The following is a 13820-nucleotide window of genomic DNA, read 5'->3' as shown; positions in this document are numbered from 1 at the left end:
CCGCCTGGGCAATCGAGGACGTGTACAGTGAGGCACATGTCACCATGCAGTTGTCGCTGCTAAGTACCGATGCAACTGACCGTTAAAAATTGTACCTCGAAGAATCCACATACGAAACACTTGATTCGTTCTGTAATGTTTTTCGGGGCCATCGCACTCTCTCCTCTCTGCGCTTTCTGTTTGTTTTTACGTCCATGTTCTTGGGCAGCGGTGAGATCGAGATCTTGCTGCGGACGGGATCCGGGATTTCTACGAGAAGCTCGTCCATGTTCCGGGGGTATAGCGGAAAGCTCACCCTAGAAAGTATCTCTCTCCCCGCTTTCGTTTGACTTAGAAGATTTCTCTGCGCAGTCAGTACCGCTGTCTTTAGCTCAGGGTATGTATTATATATACCGAGGTCAAAAAGCTTTTGGGTTGGTGTGCTTACCGGTAGCCCTATGGCCACTTTGTAGGCGCCCCTAAATATAGACTCGATGGTTTCTTCTTCTGATTTGTTTAACACGTGGAAAGGTAGACTATACGTAATCTTACACAGTACAAGTGCCTGTACTAATCTAATTGTGTCTCTTTCCTTCATGCCCTGTTTGTGGTATGTTATTCTATGGATCATTCGTGCAACTTGTTTCGTAGCTGATTTTAATATGTTTATTGTATGATTCGCTCGTCCATTACTTTGAACCCAGTAACCCAGAATACGTGCAACGGTCACCTCACGTACTTTGACACCTTTAATGTTTATGTCAATGCTTCCGTTAGTTTTGTATCTTTTTCCATGTACCATGATAATTTCAGATTTTTCTGGGGCACAGCCGAGCCCGCTTGCCTTCGCAAAGTTTTCAAGTTTTCAACTGCTGTTGCAACCTCTTGAAGTGTCTGCTCTTTGTTAGCTAGAGATCCACGCGTGGCCCATAGGGTGATATCATCCGCATAGAGAGTGCATCCTAACTGCGGAACTCCATCCAGAGCTCGCGTGAGTCCTAACATGGTGATATTAAAGAGCAGGGGAGAGAGGATGGCTCCTTGAGGGGTACCTTTGTTTGGCATCTCAAAAGCGTGTGACGTGGCTTGTGCTACGCTTATCGAAGCCCGCCTTTCTGTGAGGAATGTCTTGATGTAATTGTAGGTGTTTGTCCCACATCCCATGTTCTTTAATTCTGTTAGGATGGCCTTATGCGAGATATTGTCGAATGCTCCTTTTAAATCAAGGGCTAGTATTAGATGTTCTCCTCCTGTAGGTATATAGCTCAAAACGTCCTCTTGTAATAGGAGAAATGCGTCTTGAGTGGAGAGCCCATTTCGGAAACCCAGCATAGTGGCTGGAAAAAGGCCGTTGTCCTCTATAAAGTTTTGAAGCCGATTATAAATAACCCTTTCGAAAAGCTTTGCCATGCATGACGTCAAAGATATGGCCCTGAGTGCCTGCAGGGATGGCTTCTTCCCGGGTTTCGGTATCGTAATAATTTTGGCTACTTTCCATTCCTCGGGTATCTTCCCTTTGAGGCAATAGTTGTCATTAAAATGGTTTGTCAGTGCCTCTATAACCTTATCGCTGAGGTTCCTTATCATTGCATTTGTGATTTGATCTGAACCAGGGGCAGAATTTCTCGCCCGTCTAAGAGGCGATAAGGTATAGAACGCAAGGCGACGGGTAGGTTCCACCACCGTGTCGTCTTAGCAAAGCGTTCGAAACACTTGCCTTTTCGTGCAAGCGTTGCATGGTCAGGGCAGCGTGATAAGCACTATGGTCCTTAGAATTACGTATGCCGTTTCTAGTAAGGACGCACATAAGAATATATACGTGTTGTTATGGTGCCTCAGATATACGCAATAATTGCTTTTTAATTCACAATCGCACAAGTATGAATGCTGAACCTCGAACAACATTAGCGTGCACTGCGGATAAGGTCGGCCGTTAGGGGTAATGGCTGGTGCTGTTTAGAGTACCCGAAACCATTAAGAGTGGACAAACAGATAAATGGCGGAGAGACAGACAGACAAAAATTTTTCCGTCGAAGGTCCCCAAGAAAGACTTTCGTCTCTAATAAATAGAAAAAATTGGCAGATCACCCGTACAATGGGAATCGATGATATGCGAAACACGAATGAGGAAGATTGATATCTCACTTCAAAATCAGCACAACGGAGGTAAGTTATGTCGTACATAACTTCCATGTCAGGATTATAATGTTTGGACGTTTCATTTACCTTCGTCATCTACCAACTTTGGTATATATGAAGCAAGCGAAACGGCCGCGAGCGTGCTATGAGCGTAACATGTAGTCATGTTTTACACAACATCCATATCATAAATATTATGTTTGGACGAGCCATTTACATTAGTCGTCCATTCGCGTTACGTAATACTAAATTTGGTATATGTGGAACTAATGAAACGGCTGCGAGAACGCTATGAGCGTAGTATGTAGCCATGTTTTACATGAAACGCAAAATATGATTATCAGGTTTGGACGTGTCATTTACCTTCATCGCCTACTCACTTCCCGCGAAACCAAATTCGCTACATGTAGAGCTAGCAAAATGGCAGCGGGTGCGTCATGAAGAGCCCAATATACTCCAACGCATAGTAGACGCGTGCGCAGGCTGGGCGCAGCAACGCCCCGCTAGCGAAACGCGACCGGCACGACCAGCGTCCGTCGGCGCGGCTCGGTGGGTACCGTCGTGATATGCGACATGCTGCATTTCGCGCCAACGAAGTTACTTAGCACCGCGTCTAGAGTGTACTAGAATGGGGGAGTGGGTCCACTGTGGCCGGCGGCAAGCGGTGCGGGTGAAGCAAAAACGGCGGAAAATTTGGTGGCGCTGCAGTAGCCTTCTCCTGAAGTGACGTCAGTTTCGGCGGGAGCGTGCGAGTCGTGCGGCGGTTCGGGCCGCACGACGCGCTGGCGGGGACGCTGAGCGCTCGATGTTGTCGTCTGCTCGACGCGCCGTCGTCTGTTCGATGCACCGTCGTTCGTGCGCTGTTTTCACAATTTGTCTCCTGGTTCTTTTTTTACACATTATTAGAGACAAAAACAAGTGACATGAAATAAAATGTATGCTTTTTTTCGTGAACGCGTAGGTTTGTATTTCCCTTTGAGCAAAGCCGTCTGGACAAAGAATACGCGGCAGACGGCACGTTTGCGTGCGCAGATATGTGTCTGCTGGTTGCATAACGGAGCGTTCCAAGCTGCTTCAAAAGATTAGAGGATGAGCACGTCTAGGCGTAGAAATTACTGTTGTGTCGTAGGCTGCCAAACCGGATACAGCAGAGTTAAAAACCAGCCCAAGCTCTCACTCTTTGGAGTACCTCAAGACGAAGAAAGACGCCGGCTATGGGACCAGAATCTCAACCGCGCTGATCGGCCCTTGCAAGTCACCGATGCCATTTGCGAGCTGCACTTCGAGCAAAAATACATACTAAGGCAATATGTACATATTATCGAAGGCCGAGAAGTATATATAGAGCGGGGAAAGCCGGAACTTCGCAGTGATGCTGTACCCATAATTATACCTCATCTCCTGAAGTGTCCTGACGAGCAGCCCACACCGGAGCAGTCAACGAAGAAGAGAGCGGCTTCACCACCAACCTGTGAAGACCAGCCGTCAAAAAGAACTGCGCTGCAATCAGTTGAGCCGCAACTGAGATTTGAAGATTGCGAAAGTGCGAGGCAAAGCGACAACGCATTTGAACTTGAAGACGTTGTCCGGCCAAACGACCACTGGGCAATGCACAAGTTTCGTCATTATGACGGAATTGCTTATGTTTCGGCCTCCCTAAGTCGTGAACTCGTAAGCATCGAAAAGACTGTGCTCATGAATTACGGTACCGACCGGAGTGAAGTGATTTGTCGGACATATGTTCGGAAGACGCTGATCTCCGAAAAGGTCGCCTATAACCTTGAAGATGCCAAACAAGTCCTGGACTGCGCAGAATCTCTTCACCCTTGCAGAGGAGCAGGTAGGGCGAAGGACTTCACCTATGACGTTCTTACGAAGAAACTGGAGCCGCAAATCTCTCATTCCGACGGCCTTGTCTTCAGTGTCACGTGCAAAGGAGCGGTTAAACAACAAGGTGAGTGCGGCAAACGTTTATTGAGACGTCACTTGTAATTGTACAATTAATCAATCAGTAACCTGTTTAATGCTAGAACATTTGTGTGGCCCCTAATTTTTGTAGTACTCATTAACATTTACGAAAGAATAGTTTGCCTACAGAAAGTGAAAGTGCATAAATTGCGTTTCAAACATGCATGGTAAAAAACTGGAAGCTCTTCATAATTTTTTTCTCGTATACTTCCAGGTTCTTCATGCATTTCATGCAAGTACGTGAGGAAAGTAATACTCACCAGAAAAAGCTACCTAAAACGAAAAGAGCGAAGAAACTCAGTCTCCACCAAACTGCGGGTCCTGAGTCAGAGAAACAAGCGGATGGCGACAAGGCTGTTGGACATTGCTGGTCGTCTCGAAGAGATGAGGGCAAACAATGCGAATGTCGCGGATAAAATACTAGAGGATAAAATATCGTCACTACCGCGAAAGCAGCAGGCAAGTGTTCGCGCTTGCTTTCAAGCTGCCAAACAAACCAGCAAGCAGGGCATGCGCTACAATCAGGAGTGGATCCTCGAGTGTTTACTCATGAAACTAAAGAGTCCCCGGCTTTATCAGCACATCAGAAAGAACGAAATTCTCATGATGCCCAGCAACACTACTTTGAAAAGATACTTGAGGTCATACGAGTCGGCCTTCGGTTTTAATCAAGCAGTAATGAACACTCTAAAGAAAAAAACCGCGAGCATGTCAGACCTCGAAAGACACGGCGGACTATTGGTGGACGAAATGAAATTGTCAGAACATTTCAATGTGACGGCGTCTGGCCAGATTCAAGGCTTCGTGGACCTTGGAGAATTTACGAAGCCCGAAGACAAGTACCAGCAATGTGATCACGGCATGGTCATCATGTTTGTGCCTTTCGCTGGAAAATGGAGCCAAATTGTGGGCGTTTTTGCGACAAAAGGAAATGTGAGAGGAGACATTTTATTGAAAATTCTCATGGAAGCTACCATCCTCGTGGAACAGGCGGGCTTGTTCGTCGACCACATCACTTGTGACGGAGCCCCCTGGAATCGAAAAATGTGGAAGCTAGCGGGGGTGTCGGCGTCATCGAAGAAAATAAATGGCGCCATACAGCATCCTGTCGACGAGATGAGGAAATTGCACTTTATCTCCGATTTCCCGCATCTGCTAAAATGCCTCAGGAATGGTCTTCTCCAGAAAGGCTTTGCAACACCAGACGGATTGGTACGTATAGATTCATGGTTGACATTTTACAAAGATTGTGTTTTTTGCATACATTGCATTACCTCAACCTATATTTCTAGGTGTCTGTGCATCCGGTTCGGGAGGCGTACCTTCTAGACAGAAGTGTTAGGACACTGAAAGTTATGCCCAATTTGACCGAGACGCATCTGGAACCAAACTCATTTGAGAAGATGAGAACCCCTTTCGCCTTCCAACTATTCGGTCCATATGTCCTACGGGGCCTGGCCTTCTACAAGGAGGACATCGAGAGAAGGTGTGGCAGCATCGAGGCAACTCAGCTGTTCTTCTCGTGAGTTGCGCCTACGTTCCAAATGAATTAAGTGTAATCGTAAACATCTCAAACGCATGATGAGCGCTCTTCTGACATACATTCTTTTTGTTTATTTTGCAGGAAGATCCAACGACTGATCACCGTGATGACTTCCAGGTTTCGGGCCGAAGCGCTGAGACCAGCTTCTACAGACGTGGCATTCCTGTCCAATTTTCTGGACTTCCTGAATGACTGGGAATCATTCAGTGACAACAAGCGGCACTTTCTCAGCGAGTCCACTGCCATAGGTTTTAGGGTCACTATAGCAAATACCCTTTCATTGCTGAAGTACCTGACAGAGAGCGTTGGATTCAAATATCTCATGACATCTCGACTTAGCACCGATCCCGTGGAACATTTCTTCGGCATCGTTCGCCAGTCAAGTGGCTGCAACGCGCACCCCTCTCCGGATGAGTTTCTAATAACCGTCAACTGCTTGTCCTTTTATAACTTGGCGCACAGTGTGGACAGCGCAAACGCAAACCCTGACATGATAAACGCTCTTGTCACTGTGCATGACAGACAGGGTCTAAAGGTCACGCACAAAAAAATTGATGATCTTATATCACAGGGAAAACTTGGCGAGGTCGAAAGCACGATTGCCACGATGCCAGAAAAGTTTGCTGACCACATCGATGTGACTTTGGAGAAGAGTGACTCGAGACTCATTTACTACACAGCAGGGTACGTGGCCAGAAAGTGTGTATTGAAGTTGGCATGCGTACAATGCAAAGAAGTGCTTCTGTTTGAGAAAGCTGTCGCGGTTGCTGAACAGCTCCCTTCGCAATTCACGGAGCAATGCGACTGGGGTGGACTTCTGTACCCCTCACGACAGCTGTATGATTTCATTGCCTCACTTGAAAACTTGTTTACTGAATGTTTCAGTGTTTCCATGTTGCACACAGATAGCATCTCTGACATCCTTTCATTGGTGAAAACTAATTTTCTGAACTCGAAAGCGGTCGGCTGTCCAGACCACAAAGATGCAGTGAGCACAAAGCTCGTTTCGTTCTACGTGCTCACTCGCCTTCACTTCTTAGTGAAGGGAATGAACAGGGAAAACGCTTCGAAACGAGCGAGAGCAAAACACTTAAAGCTTAGCAGGACAACATAGAGCCTGACGTTCCTTGAGCGACGGTGTCGAAGTCTTTCGATGATATTTATTTTGTTTTTTATATTTATGCGAAAAGCTTGCGCAGTCAATTTAAAATAAAATATTTTGCGCATATCACTTCTTTATTGGTGTCTTTCAGACTTCCTATCTATAGGTGAAAACACGTTCATGTTTCGAGCAAATGTTTGCATGGACACGTACCGCAGGCACGAAGAGAAAAGGTAAAATATAACATATTTCATTAATACCTACAACGTATACCAGCACTAGATGCCGAACAAAAACTCATCATAAAACCACCGCGACGGACGTGCGTCCGCCCTATAAGTCATTTCCTACGAATAGCACAGTTGCCGTCCGATGTGACTAAACTTCCTTTGCCAACACCCTCACGTAATCGCAACAGGACTGGTTCAGTTTTTCAATAATATCACGCGTCCCTAACGAATAGCTGCAAATTTGCAGAAGGGTTCGCATACTTTAGCTTTAATTCTCGTGATAACAGCTGGTAACTTTAGTCTTGCATCATATTCAATTTGCTGCCGTGAGTCTAAATTTGCACCAAACGCAAACTTACTTATATATCCCAGTTATATTGACATTTTTAAAAGCATCGCAGTTAATGCTCATATTACACTTTCGATGCGTACGTTTTCGCAAAAGCCAAATTCAACTTACGCTCTTGATTGTAAACAATTACCGTGGAAATCACGGTACTTGCGTGCGTGACTACCTATACGAGCAGGGCGTTTCGCAATATAAACATTTAGATTTTGTTGAACTGGCGCGGAAGCACGGTGCGACGCCGTTCACGGCCACGCACGCACGAACGAAGCAACAACGCTGCGAGACTGCGCCAGACGCGCGAGCAGCACGCGAACCGCGCGAACTATCAGACTACCCACCCGTCGCGAACCGCGTGGCAAAGGGGACTTGTAACCATGGCAACCACGGCTAAGTCTTCAGGTGAAGGCGATGGTAGCGCCACCTGGATTTTCCGAAAAAAACGCCTCAGCGTGGAGCCTTCAGTGGACCCACTCCCCCATTCTAGTACACTCTAACCGCGTCTGCCTTTCTTCGTGACGGAGGGACGCCGTGTGCGCTCAAACGCGCATGCGTCAAAGCAACGCAAAGCATGCCTGTGAGTATATGGCAGGCAGATCCACAATGGAGGTCAGTGGCTAGATCCACTGATCTCTACTAGGTGGATATCAGCACCTGGCGTGATATGATTGATATGTGGGGTTTAACGTCCTAAAACCACTACATGATTATGAGAGACGCCGTAGTGGAGGGCTCTGGAAATTTAGACCACCTGGGGTTCTTTAACGTGCACCCAAATCTGAGTACACGGGCCTACAACATTTCCGCCTCCATCGGAAATGCAGCCGCCGCAGCCGGGATTCGAACCCGCGCCCTGCGGGTCAGCAGCCGAGTACCTTAGCCACTAGACCACCGCGGCGGGACCTGGCGTGTTATTGCCGGCGTGACGCAATGAAACGAACGTTGGTGCACACCTGGTCAGGTCGAAGTGTATAGGCGCCTCGAGTGTGGCATGTAGTGGTGTTCTTACATGACACGCACCTCATGATTATCAGGTTTGTGCCAGTCACATACCGTCGTCATACATTCACTTCCCGTAATACCAAATGTGGTATAAGTGAAGCTAGCGAAATGACCGCCAGCGCATCATGAGCATGGCACGTAGTCATGTTATTACATGGCATGCGTCTCATTATTCTCATGTTTGCACAAGTCACATACCTTCGTCATTCATTCACGTGACGCTAGCGAAGCGGTCGCAATCGCATCATGAGCGTGGCACGTAATCATTTTGCCACATGACACGCATATCATAATTTTCATGTTAGGGTCTGTCGACGTATGTAACTGCGCGGTAGTAAACACGGACGACAAGAAGATACAAGGACAAGCGCAGACTATCAACTGAAGGTTTATTTTTCACAAACCACATATATATGACTTTAAGTCATATATATGTGGTTTGTGAAAAATAAACCTTCAGTTGATAGTCTGCGCTTGTCCTTGTATCTTCTTGTCGTCCGTGTTTACTACCGCGCAGTTACATACGTCGATCATGAATCACCAACTCGCCCAATCGTCCACCTTGATTAGGGTCTGTCGCTTGAGTTCACCATGCAATCATGTCATAGCATACCAGTTTTGCAGCATACCATGTGAACGAAACCCCCGCAAGAGCTGCAGGACTATGAAATGTAAATCATGACATTCATGACATACATGTCATGATTTTCATGTTATGACTAGTTAGTTATCTTCATCACACAGTCATGTTATGTCATACTAAGTTTGCTATTGATACCACTATCCAAACAGCCAAGAGAGATAAAAGTCGTAAGCTGCTTGATATATAGATAGGTAGATACGCTTAAAGTCGCCGAAGTTCGCAAGAAATGCTTCGCATATGATAATAATCACCACCCAAGCGCTCCGTACAAATGGTCACCCAGCGAATGCTGAAGCGTTCGGTCCCGGTGTTCATTAGTGGGTTCAACCCGACACTGCACTGATACCTTTCGAAACTTTGGTTACATGTTCGTGTTTCTTTTATTTAAATAGAAAATAAACGAAGGAGTCTTTGTCACCGTTACTTGGCGACGGCTACCCCTTTCCACTTAATTGGTACAAATAAAAATGTGAAAAAAAAACAATAGCATATATACATATATACAGTCCTACATGGGTGAGGGCAAAAGTTCTTCTATATGGGCAACTTTTGCTCTCACACATTTAGGACTGCTTCTTACTGAGATTAGACACACGTTTGGCTTGCATGATCATGGTCATGGATGAGTGTAATGAGTGGTTAAATGTGTTTCGCAATGCCATAATCACAATGTTTGTTCTGGAAACCCAGGTGGTGACAGACGTCGCCGCCGAAGCCAAAGTGCCGCTAGAAAAACTCCCGGTGAAAGCTGGCGTGCGCTCCCGCAATTATCACATTAGAAAGTTATATTACACCGGGCTCACCGGAATACCGGGCATGCAGTCATCCCGGAATCTAAGTGCGCTTGCACAGATACGTACGTTACCCATACCGTTTACCGTATGCGCAGTATTTTTCAGATTCGACGTTACTGTGGCAGCGTAAGTAGGAGTACGTAGTGTACGTAAACATGACGACGCTCTCGGACGCCCACTTCAAAGCGATTTTGGCGTTTAGTTGTTGAAATATTCACCTTTTTCGCAGCAAACAACTGTTTGAAGTGGCTTCGCTTGCCTTCAGTTAGCCTCGATGACCAAGTATCACGATTAAGTTGGCGTAGTTTTTGAGATAGCTTCACATTTCGAACGCGTCTAGGCCTAACTACAAGATCGAAGTAAACAGGTCGGCAACATAATTTTTTTCGCGTTCGGTGCACGGTTTATAGTTATTTGCTTTTATTAGTAGTAAAATAAACCTGTAACAATGTTTCGTGCGGTGGCATAGGCAAACATTCTCGTTTTCTTTTCCTTTTCACTGTCTTTAACTTATGAACCATCCAATAGGTGGCGCCCCGTCCCAGCTGGGGCACGTAAACCACGTAAGTGCTATCCCGCTAAACTATAAGACGTGGTTCACAACGAACGTTGTTTGCTGCACGGTAACGCCATTCTCCTAACCTCTGCTTTCACGTTAACCGTAAACTATAACTGTCTAGTGACGCCGCAACGCCGCGTTGTTGCAAGCGTTTGGTATCGCGAGCTAACTCAGAACCATGACCTACTACACTCCTGACCTGCCCAGAGAGCACCTCTTCCAGCGCCCACGTTCTAGTTCATACCTTCTGCCGCTAGGGCCGTCACCTACGAGCGGCGTGGCGCTAGGCAGCACCTGTTCGCTGTCGTCTGCTTCAGCCATCGCTGTGGCAGTGCAAATCGTTCTTATTGTGCATGAATTGTGTATGAATGTGTAAAATATGGCAAATAAAGCGATATGATTCCTCGTCAGAGTTGGCTGCATTCGTGTGGACGTTTGAAGCAGAAATAGAACCGTAAAAAAAGCACACAAAGGGTCACAGTGGCAAGCAGACGGGAACTTTTCTACAAATGAAGGAAAATTTATTATGAAAATATTTCTTGAATGAAAACGTAGTCCAACGAGATAAAAAAACTATTGTTAGGCATTCATTGTTCACACTGAATCACGATGGTTCCAGACGATACGCATACACAAATTGCAGAAGATACGCAGAAACACAGTAGGTCGTGTGCAGAAACTTGCAGACGGCAGATAGCTGCAGTAGTCAGCTCTAATAGTGGCCGCGTGCAGTTTTTTTTTTTTTAGATGAGCTGACACCTCAAATGTAAGTATGGTGTATTGCTGCGTGCCATATTGCAAATCGGAACAAGGCAAACAAAGTAAAGTAAGTTTTCACGAGTTTCCTGCCACAGACATACGGGAAGAATGGATCGAGGCAATTGGAAGAAAAGGTGAGTCTTGTGTTTTTGAGAGTCGTTTCAATTCAGAACGAGTTGCAAGCTAGCAAGAAGCACCAGGGTGCTTTAGTAAACTTTATTTCCGTGTGTTATGCTAATTCACTGAGCTAAAAAACATGAAAGCTTTTTTAAAGTACCGCGGCTAATATGGCAGGCTCCACAAATAGTGCCAAGAAATTTAAATATAGCACACAAGAAAAAAGTAAATATACGAAATCTGTAAATTATGTAAAAATGCGTAGCGGTGGGTTGCGAGGGGTTCGAGCACCCTTCCCGAAGGCTGCCTCAACAAATGCCGCCGAAATCCATAAAAAAATTAATGATATGAAATATTTACGTGCTGCCTCCACAGTTTGTCTCTGTGTGTGTGTGTGTGTGTGTGTGTGTGTGTGTGTGTGTGTGTGTGTGTGTGTGTGTGTGTGTGTGTGTGTGTGTGTTTAGCGATGGACAACTCTTGAACACTGGGTGTCACTGAAGTTAGCGACCGAATTTGGTCAAATGTATTTCTCATCTCAAACCTCTATCTTCCCATACAGCTTTGTTCGTTTCTGTATAAGCTTACTTAAGGTAATTAGAAACGTTACGCCGGTAACGAAATGTGGCGATTAACTGTTCACTCTATATAGGGCTGGCAGGCGGTCGGGTATAATGACATAATTGAAGTCCTTCGTGCACGTATAGGCAGTTTGTCACAGAAGCAGACGCATGGTATCAGTCCGTCGCCCTCCTGCCGGCCGCACAGTAGCAGACGAACAGGTTATAGGTAGCGCCACCTACGGCGAGCGATTGAACGAGAGCGGGGACACGCGCTCCCATAGGAACCCCGCTATCTGAACAGGTCAGGAGTGTAGTAGGTCATGCTCAGAACGCAGCCAATGGCGCGCGTGCTTAGGTATGGCGCTGCGGATAACTGATAACACAGCCATGGAGACCGCTCATAACAACGCTGCCGGACGGTTTCAGGGGTGAAGCTCCTCTAAGTCTACCCTTGTCAAGCGTGTCCGAAAAAAGAGATGGATTGATGATGGATGAAAAACTTTTACTGGAGTCCTGAAGGATTCCACCCCTGTTTTATAGGGGTATAATCGCGGGCCACTCCCACGTTGGGACGGGGAGGCTCAGCCTCACCGCCGCATCGTGGGCCTTCTGGACAGCCTTGAGTTGTTGTATGAGAACCGGACTCGTGAGCATTGAATGAAAGGAGTTCTCAGAAAATTCTTCACTTTTTGCTTTGTAAAGAGGGGCACCTCCAGAACATGTGGTTAAAATCACTGCGATTCTGGCAGTCCGGACAAAGTTCTGAAATGTCGGAGTAATGGCTATAGGTTACGAGGTTAGGGTATGTTCCCGTCTGAAGCATGCGAAGAGAGATTGCCTGTGGCCTAGACAACTTTTCGTGTGGTAATGGAAATGACCTACGGCCTAATTGATAATGCTTCGTGATCTCGTTGAAGGTAGTCAAAATGTCCCTAAAATGAAGGCTGGGGGCTGACTCCTCTGTCTGAGAAGCACAAGTCTCGGCGCGGTAAGTGAAGCCTCGCGCCTTGGAGTGGGCTAGCTCGCTGACATTGGGAAGGCCTCCGACCCTCAAACCATGGTGAGCAGGGAACCAAATAATTGTGTGGTGGGTGAGTTCCTCTTGAACGAGAGTTCTCAAAACTTCCTTGCACAGGGAACCAGAAGCGAAGGCCCTAGTAGCGGATTTAGAGTCCGTATAAATATCAGTCCTTTGTGGATCCAGGAGTGCTAGTGAAATGGCCATTTGTTCTGCTTTTTAAGAAGTGGTTCGAACCGACGCCGAGGATAAAATCTGACCCTTAGTATCTACAGATACTACCGCAAAGTGAGCGGAAACGCGATACTGGGCGGCATCAACAAAGCATGAAACAGACGAGTGTTTGTGAGCTTGAGCTAAAAGAGAGGAGGCTCGAACGACACGCCTACCCGCGTTGTACTGTGGATGCATATTTCGTGGAAGGGGGCACACTTTCATGCGAGAGCGTATATAATCATCGAGTAACGTATTTTGCACTTCGAGCGTCAGGGGGTCGACTCCAGTGTCAACCAGAATCTTTCTTCCCACTGGTGTGATCGAAAGCCTGGAAACCTGTGCCGTTTGTTGAGACTCGATAACTTCTTCAAGCGTGTTGTAGACTCCAAGTTTCATAAGGTTCTCAGTGCTTGTGCGCATAGGAATGCCAAGAACTTTCTTGATGCTTTTCCTTATGAGGATGTTCAATTTATTTCTTTCATGGAGTTGCCACCTGTGCGATGCGACATAGCTTATGTGGCTCATCAAGAATGCATGGAATAGTCTGAGGAGGTTGTGCTCTCGAAGACCATCCCGACTGTTCGAAATGCGTGAGATTAGTAGGATGACCCATTCCGCCTTAGAAGTCAGACTGTCGATCGTGCGGCCGTTCTGTCCATTAGCCTCGATAATCTTGCCCAGAACGCGTATGAAGTCCACCCTTAGAATACGCTGCCCCGATGCCGTGTGCAGCATAATGTCGATGTCGGCCAGTGGTTGCCAGTTTTTGGGTTTGGGTCCCCGTCTTGTGGGTCGATATAAAAGAAGTTCGGACTTTGCTGGCGAGAGCTTGAGGCCCATTTCAT

At 46.5% G+C, this 13820-nt stretch overlaps 1 protein-coding gene across 7 annotated transcripts in view; it reads left to right on the top strand.

Moving 5' to 3' along the window:
* The window catches only part of LOC142761703 (uncharacterized), a 155385-nt gene that overhangs the window by 58687 nt on the left and 82878 nt on the right, over positions 1-13820 (top strand). The gene's annotated exons all lie outside the window — the stretch shown is intronic.

The sequence above is a fragment of the Rhipicephalus microplus genome, unplaced genomic scaffold, assembly GCF_043290135.1.
Source record: "Rhipicephalus microplus isolate Deutch F79 unplaced genomic scaffold, USDA_Rmic scaffold_22, whole genome shotgun sequence".
In the NCBI taxonomy this organism is placed as follows: Eukaryota; Metazoa; Arthropoda; class Arachnida; order Ixodida; family Ixodidae; genus Rhipicephalus; species Rhipicephalus microplus.
This window is presented reverse-complemented; position numbering and strand designations above follow the sequence as displayed.